This window comes from Sciurus vulgaris (genome assembly GCF_902686455.1).
Source record: "Sciurus vulgaris genome assembly, chromosome: 6".
Lineage (NCBI taxonomy): Eukaryota > Metazoa > Chordata > Mammalia > Rodentia > Sciuridae > Sciurus > Sciurus vulgaris.
The window spans coordinates 169637403-169657110 of record NC_136466.1 but is presented as its reverse complement, the minus strand read 5'-3'; the positions used below and the strand labels follow the sequence as shown (position 1 = coordinate 169657110).

Genomic DNA, 19708 nt, shown 5'->3' with positions numbered 1-19708 from the left:
ATCAGGCTCTAAAATAAAGGGTTTTGATTGACGAGAACATGAAGCCTCTCTGTCCCACACCGGTTTTCTCTGTTCAGGTCTGTGAGGCCTATCCGTGACCTCATGGGTTTGGAAATATACATGAAGATTCATCATTTAAATAAATGTGGCAAATACAATTTTCTCTGAATATAAAGCTCAGAGAGTCACTGGGGAATCTCAGTCATTACAGTCAAGAAGGTACTCATCTCTCTGAGGAGGGATACAATTTCGAAGAAGACAATTCTTCAAAGTGCATATCAGACAAACAGTTTTTCTGAATATGACCCAGTGTGGCGGAGTCAGAGTTGAGACAAGAACCCATGGAAACCACCGCTGGGAGGTCAAAAAGACACTCAGGAGTCCCAGCGTGGTAAAGACCCCTCCGATGCGCATGGAGATGGCATTTACTTTAAATGTAAAGGACTCACTCAGAAACCTCATGTACTTCTTACAAATGGAAGACCCAGATCAAAGATCCAGACTGCAAGTGTGATTTGCACAGACCTGTGGGCCGTGGCACACATGCCCAGCTGGATGTTGAACACCTCCCTCCCCTCTGTGGCTCTCCAGTTGTGCCCCCATAGGAGGAGCCCCCAGGGGTGGGAACCCCGAGAGCTGGGTTGTCTTCCTGTATGCCATGGACCTATCAAAGCAACCGACGGTCTCTAGGGCTGCTCCTGTCACTCATTCCAGTTGTACATTTTGGAGGAAGAATCCAGGTCCTCTTCACAGTGTGGCTTCCCGTCAGATGACAGGTTGGTAACCTCAATGCTGGGCATCACTGCAGAATGCTAGTTAAGTCAAACCCAGAGAACTGGCAGCACAGGTCTCCATGTCCAGAGGAAGTGCAGGCCCTCATCCTGCTCAGCTTCTGCCCTATCCACTTGTTGGGCACAGGGATTCTCTGTTGTTGGGAGCTGTGTTGCTCATTTCAGGACACTTGGTGACATCCCTGGCCTTTACCCACTTGATGCCAACAGCTCCCCTTTATTAACAGCAAATAAAAATGTTTTCAGATGTCGTCACATAGGTGGGTAGCAAATTGCCTCATATTGTGTGACTCATTTATGTGGGCCATTCGACGCATGCTTAACCAAGTTCTGCTGATGTCAGAGCTGAAAGAATCACATGCAAAAACACCTGAGCAAATCCTTAGGAACTTCAAGAAATGTTTGGAATGAAATAAAATACACGCAGTTCTCCTGAAAACCTCAGTTCTGGTGTCCATTTCATTAATTTGTGAGCATGACAATGACTAATTGTAACGTGTGTGACATGTCTAGGTTCTAAATAAAGCTATTTAGGAACACAGGAAATGTAACTTTATCTCTAAAACCAATCTTAAGTAAATAGTGATGTTTTCCAGAAAAAAAAAGGCAGCAGTCTGGGAAAACCCAATGGCAATACAGCTCTTCAGGACAAGTCCCAACACAGGTTTTTGTTTTTAAATTAGTTGGTGGATTCTGGGGCTGCCTTGACATACAGGTCACCCTGAGCTGCCCCTCCTGTCCTCTGGGGGCAACCGCCTGGGTTTCTGCGGAGATGCCCACTGCTTTTCATTTGCCCCATTGCTTATTATTAAATTCTGCTATTTTACCATAAACTTGATTAGAATATCACATGAGTGTTATTTTGAAAATGTATCTACCAATACAATTTTAGAATAGTGTTCTCTTTCACAAATGGGGAAAAATCTAAAGAGCTGAGGAAATCAATGTCAGGGGGAGATGAAAAGAATCACTCATTACAAAGGAACAAAAAAGAAAAGGAAATGTTTGAGTCAGAAGCCAGAGCAGGCAATGGAACTTCCAGGTAGAAGTGAAATGTGGTTAGTCTCAGGCTGGGGAGGACTCAGGATTCAGCCTGGAAAATAATGAGCGATTGTTGGGTGTGCACACAATGTCGTCTTTCTACTCCTTAGACAAAGGCACTTCAAACCCGTCCATGAAAACATTCGCGGAAAGAAACCTGAATGTTGTTTTTGGGGTGGGAAAGAGTGTCCCCTCAGGCTCCCGGATCATCAATGCTGGACTGAGGGAAGGGGAGGGAGGATGACAGTGGGCCATTGTCACCGTCCAGGCTCCTGACAGCAAGCCAGTGCCCAGAGCAGCGTGTGCAGCCAGCACGTGTCCAGGGAGTCCGACCTCCCTGCCTCCTGCTCCTCTCCCCTCTGCCTCTCCTCCTTCCGCTCCTCTCTGCTCCGGGATGGCGTAAGGGCTTCTCGTCCTCCATCTGAAAGCGCTCTTCACTCAGACTGACAGTGTGTCCAGACTCTTCTCAAGCATGGTGGTGAGGGCAGCAGGAGTCACCTGGACTCCACCCCGATTCCCTGTCCAGCACCTGGGGAGACCTGGGGTGTGGACAGTGGAGGGACAGCATAGGGACTGTGCAGACGGTTGGTTGCTGGGTTTTGTGGGCACTATCTAGACACCTTCTTGACCCCGAGCCCCTCCCTTGTTTTCTCATCCATAGACTAAACGCAGGCTGGCCCTGGGGCCATCGTGGTGGCCAGTCTACAGCTCCTCTCGCACGTCCGAAGCGCAGAGCCTGGCTCTCTTCATCAACCCACGCCAGGCTGCTGGGGATCTGGTACTTCAGAAAGGTCTTGTAGTGCTGTTAGGAGGGCTACTACACCCAATGCTTCTAAAGCCTGGAAAAAGCAGAACAATAAGTGATTTTTAAAAATCAAATAAGAATAAATGTAGTGAAATTAAAAGCAATAACAACAAAACTATAGTAACACTGAAAAATTATTTTGTTTTCAGATTACAATAGATTAGTTATTTAAAGTCTAATTTCTGGGTTTGGGATTGTGGCTCAGAGGTAGAGTGCTTGCTTAGCACGTGTGAGGCACCTGTGAGGCACTGGGTTCCATCCTCAGCACCACATAAATAAATAAAGGCATCGAGTCCATCTACAACTGAAAATATATATTTTTTTCAGAGTAGTGAGTAGTGTAATGTTAACGTCCAAAAAAGTAAAACAAGTAGTCACCTCTTTGCAGCTCATTAACATTTGGTAACACATAGAGGTCAATGTTCCAGAGCTTCAAAAAAAGTATTGAAACAACTGAGGACTCCTCCACTATAAGATGGGGTGCTGTGTCATTACAATCACCCCAAGACATGCAAGCAGCCACACCCACCCTCCTTCAGTGGGTAGATCCACTATACTTGTCATGTAGGTCAGCTACACTGTCACTGGAGACGTGGATCCAACCATCCTCCCGCACATGGTAGAGGTCGACAGCACCTCCTGAGTAGGCATCTCGGTAGGTGGCTTGGTAGATGGCTCGACGGGCCAGATCATAGGCCTGCTCCACGCCCAGGTCATAGGAGTAGCCTCGATCCATGACCCCATAAGCACACACTGAGCCAGAACCCACAGAGGAAGTGGCCCCAGAGATCCGATTCCCTTCACTGTCCGTAGCAGAGGCCAGGGCCTCCCTTACCCCAGCCACAGACCATGGTGCCCATGGACAGCCCCGTGTCTTTGTACTGACGCACCGTGTTGGCAAGCAGCTTGGAAGCAGCGGCTACGGAGATGCGTTCCTTATTTCGAAGCTCACAGATCTGACACTGCCGAGCCAACAGACGCTCCCAGAAGCTGCAATCCGCTGCAACTCAGTCATGGTTCCCAGAAGGTAGGGGTTGATCTCTCTCACTGTCTTCACCGTCTGGGAGGCAATGTAGGCACCCGCTGTGGCCCGGGAGTCAGCGGCAACAATGACTCCATGCCGAAACTTGAAGGCCAGAGTGGTGGTTCCACGAAGCATTTCAAATCGAGGCTCTCCTGGGGCACCCCAGCTGGGCGGGCTAGGCTCAGCCCATCACTGGAACACCCTGATCCCAGGTCCAGAAGATCTGCACGACCCCCAAGTCTGAAAAACCCGTGCCGATTCTCTAAAAATATTTTTTAAAAATTTCAATTTTTAAAAACAAATTCAAGATGTAACCGTTACAAAGAATCCAAATCCAGGAGCCCGTCACATGTGTCCGGGTTCTGCCTCCACACCTGCCTGCGCAAGACCTCTGTCTCTGCACGCCTGGGCTCCTGGCCTGCAAAGGGCAGCAAGGGGGTAGTGGCCTCACATGGATGTAGGCAAGAGACGGGGTGTGTGTGGTGTGTCTGGGGTGCTCCCGACACCCAGGGCAGATTCACCCAGCCTTGCTGGTGGGGTTGCTCCTGAAGTCATTGCAGGGGAAACAGGGCTGGAGTCTCCTGGCATCCAGGCACACTGGCATCACTACTCACACTGACCAGTGCTTGCCCTGGTGTCTGTTGTATGTACCCAGCCTTGCAGAACCACATGCTTCATTCCCAAATCTTTAAACCCAAGAGGAAATCAAAGAATGGATGGGACCATCATCTGCCTCTTGCTCTCTCCAAGCTCCTGCGTGCTCTCGGCTCCTGTTCTTTCCCTCTATTTCTAAGGACCAAGCTCTCTCTTTCAAATTACATACTTCAGAAATCCCTTGATCTAAAAATATACTTTGAATTTTTTGCTTAGAAACATCAAGTTTAAAATTTGAATTGCCTCCAGTTTTAGAAATTGAAATTCAGCAACTGTATTGAGAAGCACACTTCTAGGACTTTTATTGTACCAGAATTGTATTGAATTGTATTGTACCAGAGTGTCTATCTCTTGCATCATACGGGAAAGATGGCAGGGGAAAGAATAGCCATCCATGCATCATCTCAGTGCCACTGGCTAGTGGATCTTCTACCTGGGGTTGAAGAGTTGAAATGAACTCTAATAGAGCAACAGCAACAATAAAATGTAAAGAGAGCAATAAAAAAATTCTTCTTGTTCTGTTCACCTCTTCTAATCCTTGCTTCTCTGCTACATTTCTTAGACAAAGTGTCATATAGGCTCAATTGAATTATTTTGATAAATGCAACTTTTGCTTAAAGATGGTGGTTCAGTGAAACAGAGATTTCCAATCCAGGTCCAGCCCATAGCATAGGAAGCTCCTCGCATCCCTCATTGTGGCCCCGTGCCCTGCTTCCTGGATTTCCTGGCCTGACCCTTGGGACTTGGTACAAGTCAGGGGGCCTAAGAGGTAGATGGGTTCACCCCCCGGCCTCTGCAGCTGCTCCCTGCGTGGTCACAGAGCTCTGCCCTTCCTGGCAGCAGTGTCACAGTGGCCTTGTGACCACTGGGCGGTAAACGCGGCCTTGCTGAGGGCCCTCTGGAGAGACTGGACCAGCTACTCTGCTCTGTGCAGCAGGTGCTGAGGTCCTCCTGGTTGTCACGCAGGCCTCCTCCTCGACATGCTGGAGGGAGACTGGAATTGAACCCTGGTTGTCTGTGCCCAGAATATATCTCACTTTGGAAGGGACAGAACTTTCTTGTGTCCACTCTCTCTTCAGCGTTCTCCCAGGATGTTTTTCTCCATGTAGAAAACAAAGCGCCCCATTGTTCTTTGGTTCACTTGGTGAGATGTCAGGACACACAGTCTGTTGCTCATCCGTATCCTGGTGCTCAGTGTGATGGGACATTTTTGAGGCTTTGTGGCTATTTTCTTTTTATTGTTTTCCATTTAGGAAACAGTAAAACTCCGAGTCTTTCAAACATAACACAACTTGAAAACATTTCCAGTTAGGGCCGAGTAACGCCTCCGTGTGCAACCAGATGAACCGCAACGTGGGGGCAGTGGCCACTCTTTGCAGCCCCCTCTTGGAAGAGACGGAGCGCTTTGCCTGAGGAGGCTCTGGCAATCCACCGTGAAGGGGCCTTTCCCCGGGCCCAGGTCTCCACAGAGCAAGGACTGTGGGTTCCCGAAGCTACCCAAGAGTGCAGCAAGGAGACAAGCAGATGCTCCGAGCTTTCCCTCCGGGTGAAGTTGTGTGAAGCGATTGTTCGCAAAGTTTATGCAACAGGAAGTGTGGGAGTTGAAAAGCATAATATTTATTTGGATTAGATACCACACATTTTTAATTTGCCCTCAGAAAAGTCACAGTGGAAAGAGAAGATTTGGAATGAGATTATTTGGAATGATTCCTTTAATAGATGCAAGGGATAATTTTTTTTTAAAGCTGAAGAGTACAAAAAGAACATTCTTCTGCTTTATTTATTTTTAATTGAAGATGCAATGTGAGCATTTGCCAAATTATTCAAGTGAGAGCCATAATTAGGCAATGCAAGTGGGGAGAGAGAAGCGGTAAGTGCCAACAACGAAGTGTCTATTTATGGATATTACCACACATAATGAAAGCAAAGCAGTTGTAGCTGCGTATTAAATTTAGAGTATCATTCCTAATAATATTCTCCATGTGCGAAACAGTTGGCAGGAAGTATCAACATAAGGACCAGTTCATGATGGTTGGATGGTTAAGAAACTAGTGCAAATAATTAAGGATTAAATAAATGAAAGAACTGGATACAAGCAAAAAATATAGTGCAGGCTACATGACTTTGTAGTACAAAGCGAAGCGGTTCTGTCCTGAATTATCTTTTTTTTTTTTTATTGCTTTCAAAAAATGTTAACCACATAATTGTAAGATAGCTTCTTTGTAGACCGAGGCAGATTTCCCCCCTTAATATGTTCCCTATAAAAAATAGACAGAATTGGAAACTGTTCTATGCAAAGTCCTGAGCTTAATGTGTTAAAAATAAATAATCACTGGAAAATGTAAACGTAGCTGCCATGCCGTGATCTTTCCAAATGTGAGAGGCATGTGTGTCCCTGGGATCCCACTGAGTGCTGGAAAGCAGACGTCTCCCGTAGAAAGGTTTGCGGGATGTGGGTTATTGAAGTAATGTCACTTTCATCCCTTGGCCAATTCATTCACTCCCAAAAAAAAGTGAGCTCAGGAAGAACTTCATTGTACTCAAGAAGGAAGTGGCATTTGAAATTTGAAAGGATTAATCCACATTAATTTCTATAATTTTTGTTTGTTCAGGTCAGTCTTTCACTGGACAAGAGCGTAAGAATCCTTTGGTGACTTTGAAATACATGTGCATTTTGGAAAGTCATTGTAGGAAATGTTGCCAGTGGCTCTAAGCTCCCTCATAACCTCGTCTTATCTAGAATTAAGACAGAAAGTCATTTCTGTCCTGAGTTTCCATCACACACGTGTAACATGGGCGTGCAAGCGGGGAAGGGGAGACCGGACCTCCTGTGGAGCAACGGAAAGAGACTCTCAAGAAGTCAAGCAGGTCTCGGCCAAGCAGAGGGCCAACGGCAGTGCAGCCACCTCTGCCCAGGATGCTGGTTGTATGTTCTCAGATTTTCCCAGCACTCTTGAAAGGTTATGCACTCAGGTAAAAAGCCTGGTGAGCCAAGGAACACTTTCTTTAAAAATTTTCTTCAAAAATAAAAATAATTCGGAAAAAATGGTTTTGTCTGCTATTCAAATATAACAAAAGTTTGGGATTTGCTATCACATGCCCTTATAATTTATTTATTTTTAAATTTGTTTAAATTTGTTATACACGACAGTAGAATGCCCTTTGATACATCATGTACAAGGGAGCATAATTTCCCATTCTTCTGATTGTACGTGATGTAGAATCCCACTGGTCATATAGTTCTATATGTGCACAGGGTGATAATTTCTGATTCTCTCTACTATCCTTCCTACCCCTTACCCCTTCCCCTCACTTCACTCCTCTCTACCTAATCTGAAATAACTATATTCTTCCCTAGTCCTAAACCTGCATTCTGCCTTTGGCTTTTTGGGATTGACTTTTTTCACTTAGCATGGTATTCTCTAGGTCCGTCCATTTACTGGCAAATGCCATAATTTCATTCTTCTTTAAGAATGAGTAATATCCCATCTCATATATATATATCTCACATTTGTTTTATCCATTTATCTGTTGGGGTTGTTTCCAAGGGAAAATACTCAGTCTTCAGTCTTGGAATTTTGCGGCCTTTTCCCCACATTGGTGATGGATGGCTATCAGAGTTTTCACCGCTCTGTGTGAAGAGCTAGATGTGTTCTGGCTTGTGTAACAAGACTTCTAAGCCTTCTTCCCAGCTGCCCCTCATCACTGTGACACCCCAACCCCTGGACACCCCAGAAGCTTCCCTGCAGGTGGGGTGGCTTTGCCGGGAGGGTAAGACCACATGCTCCAGTCCTCGCCGGTGTGGCCCTTCCTGAATCCAGGATCCCAGCTGCCCAGTCCACAGCCTGCTTCCTGTTGCTGGACCTGGAATCTTTGCCTGGTCTGCGGGTGCTCAGGGTCTGCAGACGTCTTCCTGCCACCTTTACACGCTGTCTGTGCCCCGCTGCTTCCTTGTCTAGCACCCCGGGATCTCGGCTCGCGAGGTTGGTTTTCATCATCAGGACCTGCTCCTGGCTCCTGCCTGACCCCTCTCCCAGTCCCCTCTTGTCTCCCGCAGACACCACTTCCTCTTGATGTTGGTGTTTCTTCATTGGATTACTCTGTGTTCTCCTCCCCTAGAGCACAAGGTTCCTGGGAGGTCAGGCCTCCTTTACGACTGGGGTAATCTCTGCGTCTACCCCAGTGACTGACAAAGCTTTGTCAGTAAGGGCCTGATTGACAAGCGAATGGAGGGGTCATTGAGAGAATGAAGGAGAAAGTAGGTGGGTAGTAACAGTAATTGGCGGATCCAGGGGATGGGGTGGGTTTGGCTACAAATGTGGCCTCAGTTTGCATTTGACAACAGAACCAGGTGTTGTGGTCCAGGTTTGGACCCTAGCTGGGCAGATGATCCTGTTATGATCTGAGAAAGGGGCAGAAGGAGACCATGCAAATGAAAAGCCGAGTGGTGACCTTGGTGACCTGGGGTGGAAGAGAACTTTCCTGAGCCTCTGTTGCTCAGAGGCAGGTGGCGTGTCTGGGCAGCAGGCCTGACCGGGGGCAGGAACCGTTTCGGTTTAAGCTCAGCTTCCGCCAGGATTGCTTGGGGCATTGTGTGCATGAGGTAACAAGCGCACACAGGAGACCTGGCTTCTCACAAGACATCTTCCTTTAAGGGAATAACTAACATGCCCAACTGGGCCCCCCAAAAAAGGACTTTGCAAAGATCCCTGAGGTATTTTCTTCCTTAGACTGATGAGAGGCCAGGTTGTTAGCCCTGGCGTGGGTGGGCACACACAGATTGCAACTCTCCCTTTGCACTGTCTGGGTGCCGTTAGCTCTGTTTTGTTTTCTTGTTGTTCCTTGATGAGATTCAGTGTTGGGGAGAGGAAGTGGTGAAGTGCTGTTCCTGAGAAAACACGAAGTAACCCAGATTCCAACACCCCTCATTGTGTGGATGTTCATTCTTTAAAAGATCTTTGGCAGTTCAAGCTTGTGCCAGGACTGATCGTGTCACACCAAGGAGATGACAATAGACTTCTTATTATACAAGCTTTTCAAAAACAGAAGTGAACCAAAGGTCATGACTGTTGAAATTCTTCTTGCAAAACATAAGGGCAAATAAATTACTCTTGTAAAGTATTTGGTCAGAGCTGACAACTGTTAGCATAAGAAAGAAATATGGTACAGTGGACACCCGGTGGGGACATAGGGCTACCTACACTGAATGCAGCGCCATGCAGGGCAGATTCCTGAGGGAGCGGCCTTCTTCAGCAGCAGCATTGCAGCAACTCTGCCGTGCCTGACGCACAACAGCAGAGACACTGAGCAGTGTGTCAGTACTAGTGTTGCCGTTTTCAGAGGTCGTGTGGGCGGCCACACTCGGACCTCACCCTGGAGTTCCTACCAGCTCATTTTCAGATTCGCATGTTTATTTCCATTTAAAGAAAATAATGACATGATTTTTAACATGGAAAATGGGGAAATCTGAGGATATTCGGTTCATGCATTCGGTTTTCAAATTTGAAGTCGTGTTTCAGAAGATCAACCTAGACAGCTATGGTGGAGTGACGAGGCCCTCAGGGGAGAGGGCCCCTGCTGCTTCGTCATCCTGTGGTAACCAGTGTGCAAAATGGAAAGAAGAAGAGCGCATGAATGGCTTTTTTTTTTTTTTTTTAAATGACAGTTACAACAGAAAGATACCGTAAAATAAGGAAGTGGCGATGTTCATGCATCGGGGATGACCCTATCGGGGCTGGGCAGACCTCCATAGGGAACTAGCTGTTAACATCTTCGAATGGTGGGTTTGTCCTTTTGTCAGGAATGTAGATCTTAGAGAAAATTTTGCAAAAGAGAAATTATGGAGTGTGGGCGTCATGAGCAAGCTGTGCTATTAACATAAACTAAGTGTGTTTGTGTCTTTCCACAAGGTTAGAATCGACAGACTAAAAATAAATTCAAAGATTCTGCCACTTTTATTCATGGCAATTCAGCCATTTCTGGTGGGTCACCTGACAGTCCTAAGCCAGATCATCCAAGTTCTTTTATTAAAATTTTAGCTACGCAAATCTGTAACAACTCAAGTCACACATCACACTTCAGACAAGTTTAGATATTCACACAGTTATAGATATTTCATATATATCTATATATGAATGTATCTGTCTATGACACAAAGACTAAGAAGGTTGATTGGGGCACAGGGGTTCAGGAGATGGAACAGAGCAAGACAGGGAGCAGATAGGAATGGAAAGAACCACTGCAGAGAGGTGGGCAAATAAAACTGAGCTGGCCAAGAACTTGCTCAGCTTACACAGCTGTTAGACCACTGGAGCTTATTCTAGGCCAGGGTGTGGCTGGACAGTGTTGAGCGTCAGCGTGAGATATCAGCCTGGAGTGGGCCTTGCGTGGTCGTCACAGGCAGGAGAAACCACCCTGTGCCGAAGCCTGAGCACAGAGGTTCAGAGGTTTATGACCTGGTGATTCTCTGGGGTAAGGTTCACGGTGAGTGGCAAGGCATTGGAATCAGTGTGCCACCACGTCCAATCTCAGGGTGCTTCTCCTTTCAGGGGCCTCATGTGAGGGGGTTGCTTCACTAAGTCATCTGGTGTGTTTGATAAGCCTGTGGACCTTGATTTTTCAAAATGGGTTTGATACATCCCTGCATCCATGTGCTTCTGATCAGTTCAGTAAGTTCACAGGTTATTATTATGATTAATCATCTTATTAGCATGATTAATACTTCAGTTTGTGTCTTATGGCTGTGCCAGGCAGATTTTATTATTTACTTGTGCAAACAAGGTGTAGAACCATTCTCCCTTAGCATTATACTTAGGATGGAGCAGCTCATGAAAAGCCACTGGTTATAAAACAGTCACTCAGGGCAGGCACAGACTGAGAGCTGCTGTTCTACACCATGGAGTCACTCAGGGCAGGCACAGCCTGAGAGCTGCTGTTCTGCACACCATGGAGTCACCAGGGCAGGTGCAGCCTGAAAACTGCTGTTCTACACCATGGAGTCTCTCCAGGATGGCAGAGTCTGAGAGCTGCTGTTCTGTACACCAGGGAGTCACCAGGGCAGGCACAGCCTGAGAGATGCTGTTCTATACCATGGAGTCACCCAGGGTAGGCACAGCCTGAGAGCTACTGTTCTACACACCATGGAGTCACTAGGGCAGGCACAGCCTGAGAGCTGCTGTTCTACACCATGGAGTCACCCAGGGCAGGCACAGCCTGAGAGCTACTGTTCTACACACCATGGAGTCACTCAGGGCAGGCACAGCCTGAGAGCTGCTGTTCTACACCATGGAGTCACTCAGGGCAGGCACAGCCTGAGAGCTGCTATTCTACACACCACGGAGTCACCCAGGGCAGGCACAGCCTGAGAGTGCTGTTCTGCACACCATGGAGTCGCTCAGGGCAGGTTACAGTCTGTTCTCCACAGTTGGGAACAGAGAGAACTGTATGAAGAAGACTCTTGGTTGAGGTCTCTGACCTCCAGTTTAAGAACACAACCAGGAAATGAAAAATGAATGCCCTGTTTTGGTATAATCTAATCTCTCTCTCTCTCTCTCTCTCTCTCTCTCTCTCTCTCTCTCTCTCTCTCTCTCTCTCTCTCTCTCATCCCACCTTCCTATTCTCTTCGTCAACCCAAACCAAAGACTGTCAGGCAGTGCATCCCCTCCAGGTTGCGGAGCATGGTGGGGGAGCTGGAGGACGGAGGCCGGGTGGCTGGGGAAGTGGAGGAGCACAGCCCAGCCCATGCCACTTCTGCCCATCTCTCCCCAGGTCTCTCCTTCTGCAAGAGAATCCAGGAGGAAGAATCTGCTGCCTGGACGCATCACCACTAATAATACAATCATGTTCTGCTAAATCACAGGACGAGGGAGGAAGGGGTCTAGAAGTTCAACTAGCAGTGTTTGTTACAACACAATTTTATTCAACAAGCTATCAAGATAAGACAGAAAGAGAGATAAACATGGATAAAAGTAATTCAGTTCCATATCAACCAAGGTTTTGAGAATTAATGGGAATAAGAAAATACAGAAAAATAAGTTGGACAGTTAATGCACAAATTATAATTTAATTAACCAAAGAAGTGTGTTTCAGACCTTGCTTGGGTCTCAATAGAGTGTGAGTGAAGAGTATTAGCAACTCTGTGAGCAAAGGAAGACATCTATGACCAGAGGAAGACTTGCCCATCCAACAAATCTCATTCACCATCTGCATAGTTGAATATGCAGATTGCACACTGAATATGACTTAGCCTACACAAAGGGCCTAAGGAAAACTAGGGTGTCCATACTCCAGCAAAATGGTGGCCCCATGGAGGGGGTGGGCAGTGAGAAGTGAGGCAGGGATCCGCTGTGTGGTGAAGAGGAATGCTCTACTGGGTGACCAGGTCTTGGGAGTGAGGGACAGATATGGGGTGGGTAGCTGGGGCCTTTCTCAGCTCTCCTGTGTTCAGTGCTGCTGTGGGCAATGGACCTCAGGTGTTTCTGGGTTATCTCCTCTGCCCCATGGCAGTCACCTGGAAAGCCAGTTCTTTGTCCCTTTCTGGGGACTCAGTATACTGTCACCCAGTCTATCCTGTGTGGACTCACATGGTTCAGCAAACGGATGGCCAAAGGCATCAAGAAGGCCTAGGGAGTTGCCTAACATCCTAACATATAAACATTTAGGACTCAACTCAAACAAAAAAATCCCCAATTTAAAAAAAAAATCTAGCTTGTCAAAGTCTAAGGTTGATAATGATTTTACCAACAGTAATTATATTATTTTGTAATATTATTTGTATTTTATTAGTTATTAGCAAGTACATAAATACGATGAGAACAATAAAATAAGCTTCCTGGTAAGTAATTACTTAAAGAACTTCAAATATGCCAACTTCTCATTTTGGAGTCCTTACTATTTTTCATAATTATTTGACAGGATAGTCCAAGCAGATTTAATGACATCCTTTACTAGTCACTTATTATCATGTCCTTTGCACTAGGAAATTTGGGAGTTTTTGAAAATCTGAACTCAATTTACCAATTCCATGTTCATTCCTTCTCTAGCCTCAACTCTCATTGTAGTTTGTCTGCATTTTTCCATTTTGAATGCCAATGGAAACTAAGAATATGTTTTATAAGTTCTCCTTTCAAGACAGTCATGATTGAAGATAAAGCAAATTTTGATTTAAAACACTGCTCAAATTTTGTGATTGAAAAAACTCAGAATACTTAGCCTGGCTGCGTTGTTCCCTCCCAGAAGAAGGTCTTGTCGGGCTCCTCCTTGGAGGTCAATTCCTCAGAAACGCCAGGTCAGCCCTCCCCACTCAAGGCCGCCCTCACCCTCGCTGAATGATGGTGATACTGCACAAAACCAAGCAAAATGAAGCACATTTTAAGCCTCTATTGTGATAAAAACCCCGGTTCACAGTGACCTTGGCGGGGGCGTTTTCTAGGAATTGATGACTGACTTGGACCAGCAACTCTCCCAGTGGCCATTAACCCCAGCCGGGGCCCCGTCTGCATCATTCTTGCTTAATCCAATTATTTGTGGCTGTGGCTTCACTTGGTGAATATTTTATTGTTCGTCAGGCCCTTGGCTTCCTGTCACCCTGCTCAGTTCTGTTCTCTAATACGCACAGCTCGGTCTGCATTCACCTCACACACTCCAAACCATATCTAATTCAGGACCAGAAAAATATGTGTGCCTTCCAAGATGTGGATAGAGTTATGGGGACACTTTTGTGGGAAATATTTATAGACATATTCAAATAGACACAGACTATCAATGTCCACATGGACCAGTCTCATAAATCACTTTTTGTATCCAAATGAGGACTAAGCTCCTGACTACTACTATAAGGTCAGAATTTGAAAATCACAGTTTAGACAAGTTTGGATGTTGCCAGTTGAATAAGCAGTTATACGTCTCTTAATCCAAGGCTGGAACTCAAAAATTAGCAGGAGAGCAAATGCAAGCACGAATGCCTGCCTGAGTCTGTGTGCATGTGTGTTCATGTGTGTGCGTGTCCAGGTACAGGGGCCAATGCCCACGTCCGCACACGGTTTCAGTCCATGCCCCTGCAGACTTCCCTGAAGATGAGCACAGGAGGTGACATTCACCTTTTACAGTCAGAGCGATCAGCTTGAACTTGGAGCTCCGTCCTGGGGCTAGTGTGCTCTGGGTCAATCCCAAGCTCCCTGGCAGGCGTCTGTAAAGTCCTCCTTCCACGGGCCTCGCACTCGCGAGGGTTGGCCCTGAGGCTTCCGCACAGCTTGCTCTGTGATGGGGGTGCAGAAGTTGTCTGTGGGACGTGGACACACTTGGTTAGGCAAATGTGCCCCTGCATGCAGCTTGATTCCACACATTGTTCCACTAGTGAGTGGTGGCTACTGTTTAAAAAGTTGATAAAAGAATTTATTGAAATGTGAATATTGAGCCTCCGTAAAATAACAGTAAGTACCTTAAAACAAACTTAAACATGCATTTTGAAATTCATTGATTTTGTTGTATTTGGTAAGTATACAGGTTTTAGTTCTCTATATAAATTTTACATAACCAAGGTTTTACAAGTATGCCCATATTCCTGCACTTAAACTCTTGGTAGGCAGGTAATTAGTTGATGAATGACTGGATTTTCCACCACTGTCTGTATTGCAGCAATATTAAAACCACATTTTACGATTTTTCTTTCTTTCTGTGATAATTTCCTTAAATAACATTGTGCATCCATTAGCATGTATTCAGAAACAATCCATCTGCCTCTATTTTTGCTGATCTATTATATAAAACAGCTCGTGTCTCACTTCAGGCACAGAGATGGGGTTGCCTGCAGCAGGACCACCTGACACTTGCCTCTCAGCCTCAGCTGGAGTCCAGCCCTTCTATCCCACAGGCCGAATCTGGAGGGGTCGCCTCATTTCTTCCTCAGGGGCAGCTGTAGTCCCCCTGATACACATCACACACACACAAAACCAACACAAGCCACACCGCCATGTATGCAATGAGTCTCCTGCTGCAGAAGCTGGACATTCAGATGCTGTGTCTAGATGGATACTGCAATCCCCATGCTCTGCATCTTCTGGTAGGCATGACTAGGAAGCACCGTGGGAGCCCCCACCTCCGAGGCACCCACTGCCAACCAGGTTAAACGACACTCCGGGTACCACTGCCTTTCTCAAGATGAAGATCTTGGTTTTCTCTCACGGATAAATCAGAATATCCAAGAAATCTTGTCCAGGATCTGATGGTCTGGAGAACAAAGGTTGTTTCTGCCTTTTTCATGGAACTTGGTCTAAAGGGCTGAAGTTCTGTCCATGCTCTGAACTCTTTCCAACCTCAAGATGCATTCTGAAAACATTTTGAGAATGTTCCTCAAGGTTTTAGATTTGGGTATTAAATTAATATTCCACTAGAGGAATATAAAGTTGGGAAAGATGACATCTCTCTTTGGTACCCTTAGGAGCTCTTTCATCATTTTTATTAGACATAGAATCCAAATTGAACACACACTCTAACGTAACTTCTGTCCCCTGTGTCACCTGGACTGTCACCTGGATACCCTGATAGAATCCTCCCTCAGGTTCCTAAATGCCATCAGGATATGACCGTGGGTTTAGTTTGATTAATGATATTTACAAGTTAATGGGACCACTCTCCTGCTGAGCGCATTGGACAACTGATCTCAGTTGCAGCCCACATGAAGCTACCGCAGGGATTACTACCTTCATGTCCACATCAAAGACAGGGTTCTGAACGAAGACAGGGCACCTGGTAGCCAGTCAGCCCAAACCCACTGGTGTGCCATCCAGGCAGAAGCTAGGGCACACGCAGCCACAGTGCAGTTAGCACCCTCAGTCTACGAACTGGGCCAGAGTTCAGATCAGAGGTAGCAAAATTTCCCTTGAGCTCAGAAGAAAATTGTAGAGAAATCTGGTACATAACCCATTGGAAAGCCATGTCAACTGCATTTAACAGGAAACTATAATAATACTAATGAGAGATATCTGAATAAAAATTATTTTTCTTGGATGAATATTTTTAGTAGAAAATCATAAAATAGGATGAAGAAATGGAAGTGCATCTATCTGTTTTGGGAGGGATTGAAATAACAGAACACATTGAAAGTGGTTTTGAATGCATTTGTTTATAGTTTCACACATTAACATTTCTAAACTACTGACTTCTCTCTTTTGTGGACAGCATGAGTGCATAAAATAGTGTGTCAGGCTTTCCACTATAAATGTTATTTCTCAGGGATTTATAACTCTTGCCATAAAAATGTGACTGCAGGCATTAACTATCTGTTCTCAGCACCAAGACTGACGTTTTTATGTGTAACTTTTCATACACGAGCTGAAAAAAGCTATTAGTGGAGTTATTTTTAGGCCACGTGTCATGACTGGGAACATACTATTATTGTAGTTTAAGATGCATACCTGAGTTGCAGTCGCAGAAAGTCAGAAACATTATAAAAGGGCAGTTAATTAGTCCATAATCAGGCTAATCATATTTTACTTGACAAACACTCATAGGAGTCCCACGCTGGTCTGGGGTCGCTTGTTTCTGAGAGCCTCCAGCCTTTCTACCAGCCTCATCCACCACCCCTTCCTGCACACGACAGCGGTCATTATACAAAAGTGCTTTGTGGTATTACCAGTTTATGAGAAAGGAGAACATAGGCACCCAGTACTTCCTATGAGAAATGAGCATTGACTTTCTCTGAAGAAAATATAAATGGAGTTGCTTAATTGGGCTTCAGGCATTGGAGCAATTAATAATAGATTGTACCATCGTGAGGGCTGTGTTTGTATCTAAAGCAATAAATTACAAGTATTAAATGTATATTTATTCCAAGTTAAACTCATTTCTAATTGACATGTTACTTAGCCCAAGGCTTTTAAGATCTTTTAGTATAATTAAATTAATAGAAAGCTATAGATCACAGCAGGATAAACAAACAGCCCAGACTTTAATATGACAGATATACACAACAGGCCATGTAAGTAGATCATTATTTTCAGTTTAGGTTCAGCAAAAATACCCCCAGAATGAAAGGCAGCCATGGTTGAAGAGGGTGACATGAAGATTTCCATTTGTGCCCCTGTCTGACTAGCTCGCATCAGGAATCCCTGGCTGGGAGGAACTCCATTAGGAAAATGTCATGTTTGGATCGATTCCTTAGGCCTGAAGCGTTAAAAACCCCACATCAAACATTTAAAGGATTTTAGGGCAACTTCAGGCTTTGGCCAGTCCAAGACTCTAATAGTATTTCATGCATATAAGTGCAGAATTAGCTTCTTCCAGTTCTTATAATTTTTCAAAACCTGCACTTTCGAATATGGTCCTGAGTTCTAAGCGCATCTTGCAAAGCACCCTCATCGGAAGGCACGAGGCAGGACTGAGTCGTAGTTACATTCCCATAGAGGCTGCCAGGACTTCCCTGGGGTGTGTGCCTGAGTTTCTGGACGCGTGCAGAAGATGCAAACACCACCTTGCCCAGCTCCAGAGACGCTGAGAAACAGACCGTGCCCGCAGGCTGACTGGCTTCAGTCCCCATGAGAACTGGCTGCACCTGATGAGGACCCTGTGCTTTCTCGGCATCTCAGTGAATGTTTCTTTTCGTGCACGTCTCTGCCTCCTGCCCTGGTGAGGTTTGTCATGCTGTATGGTTTCTTCATATCAGATGAATGCTCCTCAAGACAGAGGGCACACACTTATTTTGTAGCCCAGTGGCCATATAGCCCTGCACACAGAGGTATGTAGTAAGTACCTGTCTATTGCAGGGATGCACTGTCATCCTGGCATCCCTGTAACTGAAATGGTCCTTTTACAGAAAGAGGGCAGGGTCTGGGGAGCAGGGTCCTCTTCAGGATGCAGGGCTGTGTCACTGGCCTAGATGCAAGTTCCAAGGGAGAGTCTGCCCTCCAGGGCTTCAGGTTTTTCGTTCCTTCTCCAGCGGGATCGAACTTGTAACAGGTCCTAACGAGCAAACCAGTGAGAGGCCTGTCACGATCAAACTTGAACTTCCAGTGAATGCTTATGATTTTATGCTATGGACAGCTTCCTCTCTGATCCCCAAAGGCTATAGGACAGGGTTTGTGGACTAACCCACCGGGCGGTCTCGCTCCTGCTCTGGACAGGGCAAGGGCTTCACCAGTGTTTCCAGCCCTGCCTGCTCAGAACCACAAGTAGGACTTTGTGCTTCTGGTGTTCAGGCGGGGACTCCCGTCAGGGGGTTCTGCATGTCAGCGAATCCCCAGAGACATCTCAGTGTGGGGCTTGCTAAGCCACTGCTACTGTCTAGGGCTTTAATTTTAGATAAAATTTTATTTCAGAACAATTTTAAACTTAGAGGAAACTTTTAAGGGCAAAAACGTCCCCAACAGCCATTCCCTGCCCACCGTGGGTAACATTTCACGGCGTGCGGCTCACTCCTCACCACGGGGGACCCATGGAGGGGTATTACCCTTGACTGAACACTAAAATGTGTTCAGGTGTCTCTGTTTCTTCCAGCAACTTCCTCTCTTCATCCCAGGGTCCCCTGGATAGCACTTTGAGCAGTCAGCCTAGCTCCCTAGAGGGTTCCCAGCAGGGTAAGGATGCACCTGCCTCATCCGCAGGGTCCCGCAGACACATTGTGCGTGTCACCGTACTGTCTGCTCTTGACCTGGTTATTAACTGTGGAGAGGCAGGGAGTTCCAGGGCCCATTTGGGTGTCCTCCAAGCATGTCCAACACTCTGCACTTCCCTGGGTGCGGCAGCCATGGCAGCAGGGTGCAGCCCACCACCTGCCCTGCCTGCCTCCCCAGCACCAGGAGAGCACACCTGAGGCCTCTTACGCCTTCTAGTTGAGTCTCTGTAACTTCCTGAAGGCCACATCTCATCTCCTGATTTTAGAGTTTTCTTCCCCCTCTCTTACCCTGTGTCCAACAGGGAGACTGAAGTTCACAACGCGGGCACTGGAAAATCTCCGGGACAGAAGGAGGTCATTAGGCAGGTCAGGGTTGCCTCACAGCCATCTGGGTTTCATATGATAGAACAAATAGCAGGTGCGTGAGAAGCAGGCATGTGATCGAAGGTCTTGGGTAGGAAGCCTGTTTCCAGAGGCCAGAATCACAGTTTTGTGTAACATGAAAATTTCAGAAAACTCACAGAGTCGGAGGCCGGCGCCATCCCTTGGAACTTATTCCCGGGTGTGCAGCTGGCCTGGGAGGGGCTTCCGTGTGTCTGAGGAAATAATTCAGCCAAGGCCATGCCTGCTTTCCCAGTGCCCAGGACCGTTTTGCTGGGAAGGATGGATGTATACTGTTAAATAAAATGGGCCATTAAAATTTAACTAAGAATATAGGGCACATTCTAGTTTTTAAAGTCTTACTCAATAATTGGTGTTCAATTTACCTCTAAGACTTTTTGAAA

The 19708-nt window shown here is 46.2% G+C and overlaps 1 pseudogene across 1 annotated transcript; it reads right to left on the bottom strand.

Moving 5' to 3' along the window:
- Positions 1-2970: 2970 nt before the first annotated feature.
- On the bottom strand, positions 2971-3853 carry LOC306663949 (proteasome subunit beta type-5-like; annotated as a pseudogene). Its single transcript has one exon. The product of its transcript is annotated as a proteasome subunit beta type-5-like (transcript).
- Between the last annotated feature and the right edge of the window lie 15855 nt (positions 3854-19708).